The sequence below is a fragment of the Oncorhynchus nerka genome, unplaced genomic scaffold, assembly GCF_034236695.1.
Source record: "Oncorhynchus nerka isolate Pitt River unplaced genomic scaffold, Oner_Uvic_2.0 unplaced_scaffold_1477, whole genome shotgun sequence".
NCBI classification, from domain to species: domain Eukaryota; kingdom Metazoa; phylum Chordata; class Actinopteri; order Salmoniformes; family Salmonidae; genus Oncorhynchus; species Oncorhynchus nerka.
This window is the reverse complement of record NW_027039839.1, coordinates 40,157-54,361: the sequence shown is the minus strand read 5'-3', so window position 1 is coordinate 54,361 and position 14,205 is coordinate 40,157. Positions and strand designations below refer to the sequence as shown.

General features: G+C 43.0%; 1 pseudogene; it reads left to right on the top strand.

Moving 5' to 3' along the window:
• The first annotated feature begins 259 nt into the window (after nucleotides 1-259).
• The window catches only part of LOC135568576 (beta-1-syntrophin-like), a 51,379-nt pseudogene continuing 37,433 nt past the window's right edge, over nucleotides 260-14,205 (top strand).

Below are 14,205 nucleotides of genomic sequence, written 5' to 3'. Positions count from 1 at the left end.
TGCTCATTCCCAATTTGCCTATAATAATGCATATTTGTAGATTATTAGGTTATTATAGGCTATTGTACACGTGTGTTGACCATTGAAAGTGCATTTAGTCCGTGAGATGTTAGGAAATACGACTTCTCTTTTTTTTATGTAAGTTTTGTGTTTAACCCCTCCAACAAATCCGCTGCGGGAAGCCGAGCAAACCTTGCGCACCTGGCACGCTGCATGGGCCGCACAAGAGAGAGAGCGGGACAGGCACAAGTCTACTAGCGGACACCTCTAAAGATCTAACTCGCCCAACACTGGGACATTCCTTTACACGGGTCGCCCTCTGAATAAAACCCTGCATGCCTGGTAATGTTTGTCAAAGGGTGGTAATAATGTATATAATACGGCTGTAATAAGGTATGACGCTCTACATTTACGTTAGTGTGGGCTACACATGTCATTTGAACTTAAGCACAGCTCTCGGCAGTGTTCTGTGTGGATAGAAATGTGATTTGCTTAGTGGGATTGCCCTTCGAGTTTGCTCCACCCAAAGAGGATATGGGCTGTTGGAGCAGGGACTGGGTTATGTTGCCAAAAAAAAGAGCCGTTAGCTGAAGTTGCTGAACTATTGGAAAGCCATGCTGAGAAGTTCGGGGGTAAAGTCCTATTTGAGTTTTAATCACATGGCATTTTAAGAATGCTTCAAAGATGGCGGTAGCTACAGTAATTTCGAGGAACGGAGTACAAAAAAGTGGATTTTTGGAGGTTTTAGTGAGGGACCGATGGCACAATGTTTTGGCCAACTTGAACGAAGAAGCTCTAACGTTGAGTTGCGAGGACCTGGGAGAGAATGTGACCCTAAACGGCATCACCAATGGATCTTACGGGTGCAACGCAACTCACCCGGATCACACAAACAGTCCGAAAACTGCGGTGAGGACAGCTTTCACGGATTTACAGGAGCAAGTCCCAGAGGCGATCGCAAACAGAAAAAGATGTGTGAAAGTAATAAAGCAAGAAGTAGGAGGACTCGGCATCAGCATAAAGGGAGGAAAAGAGAATAAAATGCCGATACTTATTAGTAAGATCTTCAAAGGTCTGGCTGCGGATCAAACCCAAGCCTTGTATGTCGGTGACGCGATTCTGTCGGTGAACGGTGTGAACCTGCGGGACGCTACGCATGACGAGGCGGTGCAGGGGCTCAAACGAGCCGGGAGAGAGGTGACGCTAGAAGGTAAGAACGGAACGGGACCAACTGTCGTTCGATACATTCTTTCTTGGTGAAGTGTGGGGGCCCGGGGGCATCCTCAAATCTAAATGCAGGCTGCCAGAGGAATTACGCACATTAATATTTCTGCTCTCAAACATATGAGTGATCAACCTCTGTCAACTGGGTCCACAAACAAACATGATTCTTTTTTTTCTTCTTCGATTTTCTAAATACTTTCAATATTATTAATTTCCATGTTGGTTCAATGCCGGGGCAAAAGGATGCCCATTTGAAACTCCAAAATAGTGTTAAATTTCTTTGGGCAATAATGAAGATTAACTGAAATTCTTATGTTGTTTCTTGCAATAGCCTTCCGTGACTTTAAAGATGATTTATCTCTAAACTGTGATTCCTAAAAGATGTGTCTGGAGATTTGGTCAAGTCAAATCAGGAATGAGCAGGGTGAGCTCTACCATAATGACCTCTTATTCATGTTCTCATTACATGTAGTGCAACAAGACCACTCATGGTCTGGAAAGTTCTCAAATTAAGCAATAATGCAGGAGGGGGTGTGGTATATGGCCAATATACCACGGCTAATGGCTGTTGTTAAGCATGACAGTGGAGTGCCTGGACACAGCCCATAGCCGTGGTATATAGGCCATATATCACAAACCCCTGAGGTGTCTTATTGCATAAATATATTTAAACAAACAATATTGGAATTACAATGGTAACAACCAACTATCAACTCTCTCTGCCTGATTGATAGATCAAATCAAATGTATTTATATAGCCCTTCGTACATCAGCTGATATCTCAAAGTGCTGTACAGAAACCCAGCCTAAAACCCCAAACAGCAAGCAATGCAGGTGTAGAAGCATGGTGGCTGGGAAAAACCCCCTACAAAGGCCAGAACCTAGAAGAAACCTAGAGAGGAACCAGGCTATGTGGGGTGGCCAGTCCTCTTCTGGCTGTGCCGGGTGGAGATTATAAACCTAGAGAGGAACCAGGCTATGTGGGGTGGCCAGTCCTCTTCTGGCTGTGCCGGGTGGAGATTATAAACCTAGAGAGGAACCAGGCTATGAGGGGTGGCCAGTCCTCTTCTGGCTGTGCCGGGTGGAGATTATAAACCTAGAGAGGAACCAGGCTATGAGGGGTGGCCAGTCCTCTTCTGGCTGTGCCGGGTGGAGATTATAAACCTAGAGAGGAACCAGACTATGAGGGGTGGCCAGTCCTCTTCTGGCTGTGCCGGGTGGAGATTATAAACCTAGAGAGGAACCAGGCTCTGAGGGGTGGCCAGTCCTCTTCTGGCTGTGCCGGGTGGAGATTATAAACCTAGAGAGGAACCAGGCTATGAGGGGTGGCCAGTCCTCTTCTGGCTGTGCCGGGTGGAGATTATAACAGAACATGGCCAAGATGTTCAAATGTTCATAAATGACCAGCAGGGTCAAATAATAATATTCACAGTTGTTGTCGAGGGGGCAACAGGTCAGCACCTCAGCAGTAAATGTCAGTTGGCTTTTCATAGCTGATTATGAAAGAATATGAATTTTGAATGAAGTAAAACATCAACTCTGTCAGAGTGCTGAAAAATCTAATAGAATGGTTGTTTTTATTGGGGATTTTTTAAATGAATTATTATCCATACTTTACAAACCTTTGTATTTAACTTCTACTTTTAGAGGCAAAAATATATCTGTTTTGAGTATCTGTTGTCAACTCCGTAAGTGGCTTGTCAACTCTGTCACTTGATGGCTAACCACCTTAAAATCTTTTTTTTGTGTGTGTCAATATTCTGAGAAAATAATGTGTAATCACTGTTCTGCAACATAGACATAAACAATGTAACTATTTTCTGTACAAGACCTTTAAGGGTTAATGATTGCTTTATAAATGTTGTTTTACGTTCTAAATCTAGAAAAACTCAAATTAGCCATGGAGCATTATATATTGCTATAAAACAAAACATTTTCACCTGCTAAAATAAATGTTTTCAATAGGCCTATCAGCAACGTCAACAGTTTACAGAATAAGGAAATAATATTATGTCCCTTGTTGATAAATATTTAGGTGACTCCCTCTCCATGTTGCGAAATCAAATACTTTGAATTTCTGAGGAAATCTTTATCATCCAACCTTGGGAATCGTGCATCACAGGACTGGGAGTATAATATCAAGTTTTGCCCAAAACAACACAGGCTGGCTGGCTGGCTGGCACACACACACAAATAATAAAAAATTTCACATTTCTCTGCATCCAAGAATCGACCTTTACCTCACTATGTAACCAGACAACATAAACAACCTCTACCTCACTCTGTAACCAGTTACCAGGCAACATAAACAACCTCTACCTCACTATGTAACCAGACAACATAAACAACCTCTACCTCACTATGTAACCAGGCAACATAAACAACCTCTACCTCACTATGTAACCAGACAACATAAACAACCTCTACCTCACTATGTAACCAGACAACATAAACAACCTCTACCTCACTCTGTAACCAGTTACCAGGCAACATAAACAACCTCTACCTCACTCTGTAACCAGGCAACATAAACAACCTCTACCTCACTATGTAACCAGACAACATAAACAACCTCTACCTCACTATGTAACCAGGCAACATAAACAATCTCTACCTCACTCTATAACCAGACAACATAAACAACCTCTACCTCACTATGTAACCAGACAACATAAACAACCTCTACCTCACTATGTAACCAGGCAACATAAACAACCTCTACCTCACTATGTAACCAGACAACATAAACAACCTCTACCTCACTCTGTAACCAGGCAACATAAACAACCTCTACCTCACTCTATAACCAGACAACATAAACAACCTCTACCTCACTATGTAACCAGACAACATAAACAACCTCTACCTCACTATGTAACCAGACAACATAAACAACCTCTACCTCACTCTGTAACCAGACAACATAAACAATCTCTACCTCACTATGTAACCAGACAACATAAACAACCTCTACCTCACTATGTAACCAGGCAACATAAACAACCTCTACCTCACTATGTAACCAGACAACATAAACAACCTCTACCTCACTCTGTAACCAGACAACATAAACAATCTCTACCTCACTATGTAACCAGACAACATAAACAACCTCTACCTCACTATGTAACCAGGCAACATAAACAACCTCTACCTCACTATGTAACCAGACAACATAAACAACCTCTACCTCACTATGTAACCAGACAACATAAACAATCTCTACCTCACTCTATAACCAGACAACACAAACAACCTCTACCTCACTATGTAACCAGGCAACATAAACAACCTCTAACTCACCCTATAACCAGTAACCAGGCAACATAAACAACCTCTACCTCACTCTATAACCAGACAACATAAACAACCTCTACCTCATTATGTAACCAGTAACCAGGCAACATAAACAACCTCTACCTCACTCTATAACCAGTAACCAGGCAACATAAACAACCTCTACCTCACTATATAACCAGACAACATAAACAACCTCTACCTCACTATGTAACCAGACAACATAAACAACCTCTACCTCACTCTATAACCAGACAACATAAGCAACCTCTACCTCACTATGTAACCAGTAACCAGGCAACATAAACAACCTCTACCTCACTCTGTAACCAGACAACATAAACCACCTCTACCTCACTATGTAACCAGTTACCAGGCAACATAAACAACCTCTACCTCACTCTATAACCAGACAACATAAACAACCTCTACCTCACTCTGTAACCAGACAACATAAACAACCTCTACCTCACTATGTAACCAGACAACATAAACAACCTCTACCTCACTATGTAACCAGTAACCAGACAACATAAACAACCTCTACCTCACTATGTAACCAGACAACATAAACAACCTCTACCTCACTATGTAACCAGGCAACATAAACAACCTCTACCTCACTCTGTAACCAGACAACATAAACAACCTCTACCTCACTATGTAACCAGGCAACATAAACAACCTCTACCTCACTATGTAACCAGACAACATAAACAACCTCTACCTCACTCTGTAACCAGACAACATAAACAACCTCTACCTCACTATGTAACCAGGCAACATAAACAACCTCTACCTCACTCTATAACCAGACAACATAAACAACCTCTACCTCACTATGTAACCAGGCAACATAAACAACCTCTACCTCACTATGTAACCAGACAACATAAACAACCTCTACCTCACTATGTAACCAGACAACATAAACAACCTCTACCTCACTATGTAACCAGGCAACATAAACAACCTCTACCTCACTCTGTAACCAGACAACATAAACAACATCTACCTCACTATGTAACCAGGCAACATAAACAACCTCTACCTCACTCTGTAACCACAGAACATAAACAACCTCTACCTCACTATGTAACCAGGCAACATAAACAACCTCTACCTCACTCTGTAACCAGACAACATAAACAACCTCTACCTCACTATGTAACCAGACAACATAAACAACCTCTACCTCACTATGTAACCAGACAACATAAACAACCTCTACCTCACTATGTAACCAGGCAACATAAACAACCTCTACCTCACTCTGTAACCAGGCAACATAAACAACCTCTACCTCACTATGTAACCAGACAACATAAACAACCTCTACCTCACTATGTAACCAGACAACATAAACAACCTCTACCTCACTATGTAACCAGGCAACATAAACAACCTCTACCTCACTATGTAACCAGACAACATAAACAACCTCTACCTCACTATGTAACCAGACAACATAAACAACCTCTACCTCACTATGTAACCAGACAACATAAACAACCTCTACCTCACTATGTAACCAGACAACATAAACAACCTCTACCTCACTATGTAACCAGGCAACATAAACACCTCTACCTCACTCTGTAACCAGACAACACAAACAACCTCTACCTCACTCTGTAACCAGACAACATAAACAACCTCTACCTCACTATGTAACCAGGCAACATAAACAACCTCTACCTCACCCTATAACCAGTAACCAGGCAACATAAACAACCTCTACCTCACTCTATAACCAGACAACATAAACAACCTCTACCTCATTATGTAACCAGTAACCAGGCAACATAAACAACCTCTACCTCACTCTATAACCAGTAACCAGGCAACATAAACAACCTCTACCTCACTATATAACCAGACAACATAAACAACCTCTACCTCACTATGTAACCAGACAACATAAACAACCTCTACCTCACTCTATAACCAGACAACATAAGCAACCTCTACCTCACTATGTAACCAGTAACCAGGCAACATAAACAACCTCTACCTCACTCTGTAACCAGACAACATAAACCACCTCTACCTCACTATGTAACCAGTTACCAGGCAACATAAACAACCTCTACCTCACTCTATAACCAGACAACATAAACAACCTCTACCTCACTCTGTAACCAGACAACATAAACAACCTCTACCTCACTATGTAACCAGACAACATAAACAACCTCTACCTCACTATGTAACCAGTAACCAGACAACATAAACAACCTCTACCTCACTATGTAACCAGACAACATAAACAACCTCTACCTCACTATGTAACCAGGCAACATAAACAACCTCTACCTCACTCTGTAACCAGACAACATAAACAACCTCTACCTCACTATGTAACCAGGCAACATAAACAACCTCTACCTCACTATGTAACCAGACAACATAAACAACCTCTACCTCACTCTGTAACCAGACAACATAAACAACCTCTACCTCACTATGTAACCAGGCAACATAAACAACCTCTACCTCACTCTATAACCAGACAACATAAACAACCTCTACCTCACTATGTAACCAGGCAACATAAACAACCTCTACCTCACTATGTAACCAGACAACATAAACAACCTCTACCTCACTATGTAACCAGACAACATAAACAACCTCTACCTCACTATGTAACCAGGCAACATAAACAACCTCTACCTCACTCTGTAACCAGACAACATAAACAACATCTACCTCACTATGTAACCAGGCAACATAAACAACCTCTACCTCACTCTGTAACCACAGAACATAAACAACCTCTACCTCACTATGTAACCAGGCAACATAAACAACCTCTACCTCACTCTGTAACCAGACAACATAAACAACCTCTACCTCACTATGTAACCAGACAACATAAACAACCTCTACCTCACTATGTAACCAGACAACATAAACAACCTCTACCTCACTATGTAACCAGGCAACATAAACAACCTCTACCTCACTCTGTAACCAGGCAACATAAACAACCTCTACCTCACTATGTAACCAGACAACATAAACAACCTCTACCTCACTATGTAACCAGACAACATAAACAACCTCTACCTCACTATGTAACCAGGCAACATAAACAACCTCTACCTCACTATGTAACCAGACAACATAAACAACCTCTACCTCACTATGTAACCAGACAACATAAACAACCTCTACCTCACTATGTAACCAGACAACATAAACAACCTCTACCTCACTATGTAACCAGACAACATAAACAACCTCTACCTCACTATGTAACCAGGCAACATAAACACTCTACCTCACTCTGTAACCAGACAACACAAACAACCTCTACCTCACTCTGTAACCAGACAACATAAACAACCTCTACCTCACTATGTAACCAGACAACATAAACAACCTCTACCTCACTATGTAACCAGTAACCAGGCAACATAAACAACCTCTACCTCACTATGTAACCAGTAACCAGACAACATAAACAACCTCTACCTCACTATGTAACCAGACAACATAAACAACATCTACCTCACTATGTAACCAGTTACCAGGCAACATAAACAACCTATACCTCACTATGTAACCAGACAACATAAACAACATCTACCTCACTATGTAACCAGTTACCAGGCAACATAAACAATCTCTACCTCACTATGTAACCAGACAACATAAACACCTCTACCTCACTATGTAACCAGGCAACATAAACAACCTCTACCTCACTATGTAACCAGTAACCAGGCAACATAAAGCCTGTATAAACAGTGTGACCTTCCCCTGAGAGAACAGGGTTATTACAGTTACACACACACACACACACACACACACACACACACACACACACACACACACACACACACACAGAGAGAGCAGGGTTATTACAGTTCCAGCAGAAGGAAGTAGGGTCCCAGCAGGGTAGAGCAGAGGTCTGCTGTAATGATAAGCTCAAAGACAGTACGGGGTTGAAGTCAGAGGTGGCTAGTGGGAGGAGCTATAGGAGGGCGGCCTCATTGTCATCGCTGGACTGGAACTATTGGAACGTTATCAAACATATGGAAAACACATGTTTGACTACATTCCATGTATTTCATTCCAGCCATTACAATGAGCCTGTCCTCCTACAGCTCCCCCCACCAGCCTCCTCTGGTTGGAATGCATTGTCCTCCTGAGAGTTCTCTCACTCCAGACATTACAATGAGCCTGTCCTCCTACAGCTCCCCCCACCAGCCTCCTCTGGTTGGAATGCATTGTCCTCCTGAGAGTTCTCTCACTCCAGACATTACAATGAGCCTGTCCTCCTACAGCTCCCCCCACCAGCCTCCTCTGGTTGGAATGCATTGTCCTCCTGAGAGTTCTCTCACTCCAGACATTACAATGAGCCTGTCCTCCTACAGCTCCCCCCACCAGCCTCCTCTGGTTGGAATGCATTGTCCTCCTGAGAGTTCTCTCACTCCAGACATTCAACGGCATGTGTGTGTGTGTAAAGACTGTTCTGAAGAGCTAATAACAATATGTACATACTGTAGCATGTTCTATGTGTGTGAATTATGACTGAAACATGGGGATAATGTACAGCAATGACTACAACATAATTACAATGTATGCCTTTGAGTACACCGTGTATGAGATACAGTATTGTACTTGAGAAGCTGAGTTCTGGTCAGAGGAATTGGAGTGAAGATGAGGAAACAGCTGATTTGTGCTTTACTGTAATACTCAGAGGACTCCCGTGTTTCAGCTTCTCTCTCAGTTGAAGCCTCACTACACCAGAGGACTCCCATGTTTCAGCTTCTCTCTCAGTTGAAACTTCACAACACCAGAGGACTCCCGTGTTTCAGCTTCTCTCTCAGTTGAAGCCTCACTACACCAGAGGACTCCCGTGTTTCAGCTTCTCTCTCAGTTGAAGCCTCACTACACCAGAGGACTCCCGTGTTTCAGCTTCTCTCTCAGTTGAAGCCTCACTACACCAGAGGACTCCCATGTTTCAGCTTCTCTCTCAGTTGAAGCCTCACTACACCAGAGGACTCCCGTGTTTCAGCTTCTCTCTCAGTTGAAACTTCACTACACCAGAGGACTCCCGTGTTTCAGCTTCTCTCTCAGTTGAAGCCTCACTACACCAGAGGACTCCGTGTTTCAGCTTCTCTCTCAGTTGAAGCCTCACTACACCAGAGGACTCCCATGTTTCAGCTTCTCTCTCAGTTGAAGCCCCACTACACCAGAGGACTCCCGTGTTTCAGCTTCTCTCTCAGTTGAAGCCTCACTACACCAGAGGACTCCCGTGTTTCAGCTTCTCTCTCAGTTGAAGCCTCACTACACCAGAGGACTCCCATGTTTCAGCTTCTCTCTCAGTTGAAGCCCCACTACACCAGAGGACTCCCGTGTTTCAGCTTCTCTCTCAGTTGAAGCCTCACTACACCAGAGAACTCCTGTGTTTCAGCTTCTCTCTCAGTTGAAGCCTCACTACACCAGAGGACTCCCGTGTTTCAGCTTCTCTCTCAGTTGAAGCCCCACTACACCAGAGGACTCCCGTGTTTCAGCTTCTCTCTCAGTTGAAGCCTCACTACACCAGAGGACTCCCGTGTTTCAGCTTCTCTCTCAGTTGAAGCCTCACTACACCAGAGGACTCCTGTGTTTCAGCTTCTCTCTCAGTTGAAACTTCACAACACCAGAGGACTCCCGTGTTTCAGCTTCTCTCTCAGTTGAAGCCTCACTACACCAGAGGACTCCTGTGTTTCAGCTTCTCTCTCAGTTGAAACTTCACAACACCAGAGGACTCCCGTGTTTCAGCTTCTCTCTCAGTTGAAGCCTCACTACACCAGAGGACTCCTGTGTTTCAGCTTCTCTCTCAGTTGAAACTTCACAACACCAGAGGACTCCCGTGTTTCAGCTTCTCTCTCAGCTGAAACTTCACTACACCTCTTCCCAGTAGGGAAGTCCTTCACTTAAAGGCGGACAAACAGTTGTTACATCACAATGTCAATATCATTTTCTAGAAAAGGTACAATGTTTGTATTACACACACACACACACACACACACACACACACAATGATGTTATATCCTGTGTAATGCACAGTGTGGTAGTCTCTAGTCTCTAGTGCTGAAGTGACCTCTCATTGAGCCTCTACTGTCTACTGCCTGGCTGTCATCACATTCACCTGTGTGTGGTGTGTGTGTGTGTGTGTGTGTGTGTGTGTGTGTGTGTGTGTGTGTGTGTGTGTGTGTGTGTGTGTGTGTGTGTGTGTGATCAGCAGGCAGTCAGGACTACAACGCTCTCTGCATGTTGACTGGTTGTTGTGTCATCAGAGAAGCTTTCATGACTACACCAGCTGTTAGTAGTAGTGAGGCCACACACACACACACACACACACACACACACACACACACACACACACACACACACACACACACACACACACACACATACACAAACTGTGATGACAGAGTGAACCATCTACTCCTGGCCCTAGTACAGTTTATAAATCACACACACAAGCTGTGATGACAGAGTGAACCATCTACTCCTGGCCCTAGTACAGTTTATAAATCAAACACACAAGCTGTGATGACAGAGTGAACCATCTACTCCTGGCCCTAGTACAGTTGATCTACTCCTGGCCCTAGTACAGTTGATCTACTCCTGGCCCTAGTACAGTTGATCTACTCCTGGCCCTAGTACAGTTGATCTACTCCTGGCCCTAGTACAGTTGATCTACTCCTGGCCCTAGTACAGTTGATCTACTCCTGGCCCTAGTACAGTTGATCTACTCCTGGCCCTAGTACAGTTGATCTACTCCTGGCCCTAGTACAGTTGATCTACTCCTGGCCCTAGTACAGTTGATCTACTCCTGGCCCTAGTACAGTTGATCTACTCCTGGCCCTAGTACAGTTGATCTACTCCTGGCCCTAGTACAGTTGATCTACTCCTGGCCCTAGTACAGTTGATCTACTCCTGACCCTAGTACAGTTGATCTACTCCTGGCCCTAGTACAGTTGATCTACTCCTGGCCCTAGTATAGTTGATCTACTCCTGGCCCTAGTACAGTTGATCTACTCCTGGCCCTAGTACAGTTGATCTACTCCTGACCCTGGTACAATTTATAAATCAGTTTTCTCAACACTCCTATTATCCACTCTGTGAATTTACTGTTGGTTTACTTTGACTGAATTCATTGTTTGAATATTGTCCTTTAACTTGTCTCCCCATAAAGCTCCAGTACAGACTCCTCACCTTGTTGTTCTTAACATAGAAGTCATGCTATGAACACAGTCAATCTCACTGTGATATTATCTAATATCGTCACGTTCTGACCTTAGTTATTTTGTTATGTCTTTGTTTTAGTATGATCAGGGCGTGAGTTGTGTAGGTTGTCTATGTTTGTTTTTTTATGCGTTGGTATTTTCTGTGTTTGGCCTGGTATGGTTCTCAATCAGAGGCAGCTGTCAATCGTTGTCCCCGATTGAGAACCGTACTTAGGCAGCCTGTTTTCACCCTTGAGTTGTGGGTGATTATTTTCTGTTCAGTGTTTTTTCAGCACCACACAGGACTGTTCGTTTTTGTCATTTTATTTGTTTTGTACAGTGTTCATTACGGTATTAAAAACATGAACACTTTACTACGCTGCATCCTGGTCCTCACCTTCTTCCACCAAACGGTCGTTACAAATATTTCTGCTAAAGTTGATATAAACTGTAGTCCCATTTAACCGGGCGTTCAAGTACCTGTTCTTGCTTTGATAACATCAGACCTTTTCAGGCAGCAGAGGGGGAAAAGATACCTTGTAGACCTCTGTGTATTCTGTACAAGGTGTTTTGTTCTGTAGCAGTATCTACCTGCCCATTCAGAGGGGGAAAAGATACCTTGTAGACCTCTGTGTATTCTGTACAATGTGTTTTGTTCTGTAGCAGTATCTACCTGCCCATTCAGAGGGGGAAAAGATACCTTGTAGACCTCTGTGTATTCTGTACAAGGTGTTTTGTTCTGTAGCAGTATCTACCTGCCCATTCAGAGGGGGAAAAGATACCTTGTAGACCTCTGTGTATTCTGTACAAGGTGTTTTGTTCTGTAGCAGTATCTACCTGCCCATTCAGAGGGGGAAAAGATACCTTGTAGACCTCTGTGTATTCTGTACAAGGTGTTTTGTTCTGTAGCAGTATCTACCTGCCCATTCAGAGGGGGAAAAGATACCTTGTAGACCTCTGTGTATTCTGTACAAGGTGTTTTGTTCTGTAGCAGTATCTACCTGCCCATTCAGAGGGGGAAAAGATACCTTGTAGACCTCTGTGTATTCTGTACAAGGTGTTTTGTTCTGTAGCAGTATCTACCTGCCCATTCAGAGGGGAAAAGATACCTTGTAGACCTCTGTGTATTCTGTACAAGGTGTTTTGTTCTGTAGCAGTATCTACCTGCCCATTCAGAGGGGGAAAAGATACCTTGTAGACCTCTGTGTATTCTGTACAAGGTGTTTTGTTCTGTAGCAGTATCTACCTGCCCATTCAGAGGGGGAAAAGATACCTTGTAGACCTCTGTGTATTCTGTACAAGGTGTTTTGTTCTGTAGCAGTATCTACCTGCCCATTCAGAGGGGGAAAAGATACCTTGTAGACCTCTGTGTATTCTGTACAAGGTGTTTTGTTCTGTAGCAGTATCTACCTGCCCATTCAGAGGGGGAAAAGATACCTTGTAGACCTCTGTGTATTCTGTACAAGGTGTTTTGTTCTGTAGCAGTATCTACCTGCCCATTCAGAGGGGGAAAAGATACCTTGTAGACCTCTGTGTATTCTGTACAAGGTGTTTTGTTCTGTAGCAGTATCTACCTGCCCATTCAGAGGGGGAAAAGATACCTTGTAGACCTCTGTGTATTCTGTACAAGGTGTTTTGTTCTGTAGCAGTATCTACCTGCCCATTCAGAGGAGGTAAAAAAAGAGTTCCATTCTATTCTGTAATTAAAGTCCCATAAAAAAAAGTCCCCTTTTGTTCCTGGTTGTTTTATTCATCCAGAAGTTACTCACGTCAAATTAGCCATTTTCTTTTCTCGGCTCCATAAGAGCAGCTAACAAAGCTCTCTATTCTGTTCCCACGTTAATACATGTAACTAGCTCTAATGGCTGTGTCTAGTTAACAGGCTGACAACACAAAGACTTGGTTATTATTACACCTGACAATAGGGCAGATAGATTTTAATGTTATTTCAGAATTCAGAGACATGCCGGCTTCTATAATGGCTTCCATTGTATGGATAATAACTGAAGAAGAAATGACTTGCACCCAACCATTAGGTTGACTTGGGGTTTCTACCAGCTGGGTTTCTATGGTGACGTTGATTCATTCAGAAAGCTCATTCGGACCGTTTTTCTACGAACAAGCAGGATGGAGTAGAGACGTACTGCCCAAACCACGTGCATTAACAGGACAATGTGGTCGATGAGTAAGAACACGACCAAACCATGATACATTTTTAGATGTTATTTCTATTTTTATTGCAGTCATTATTCTCTCCTGCTATATTTTGAGAATACATTCAATATCAAAAAAGGAAATCTTGTAAGTACATTTTTCAGATTCAGTTTGAGCTCATGTCTTTTGTAGCAAAAACGATGTAAGGAATGTGGTCGGGAGGAGAAGAGGACCAAGGTGCAGCGTGGTAACTATTGATAATATGATTAATAAATACCAAACACTTGAACAAAAACAA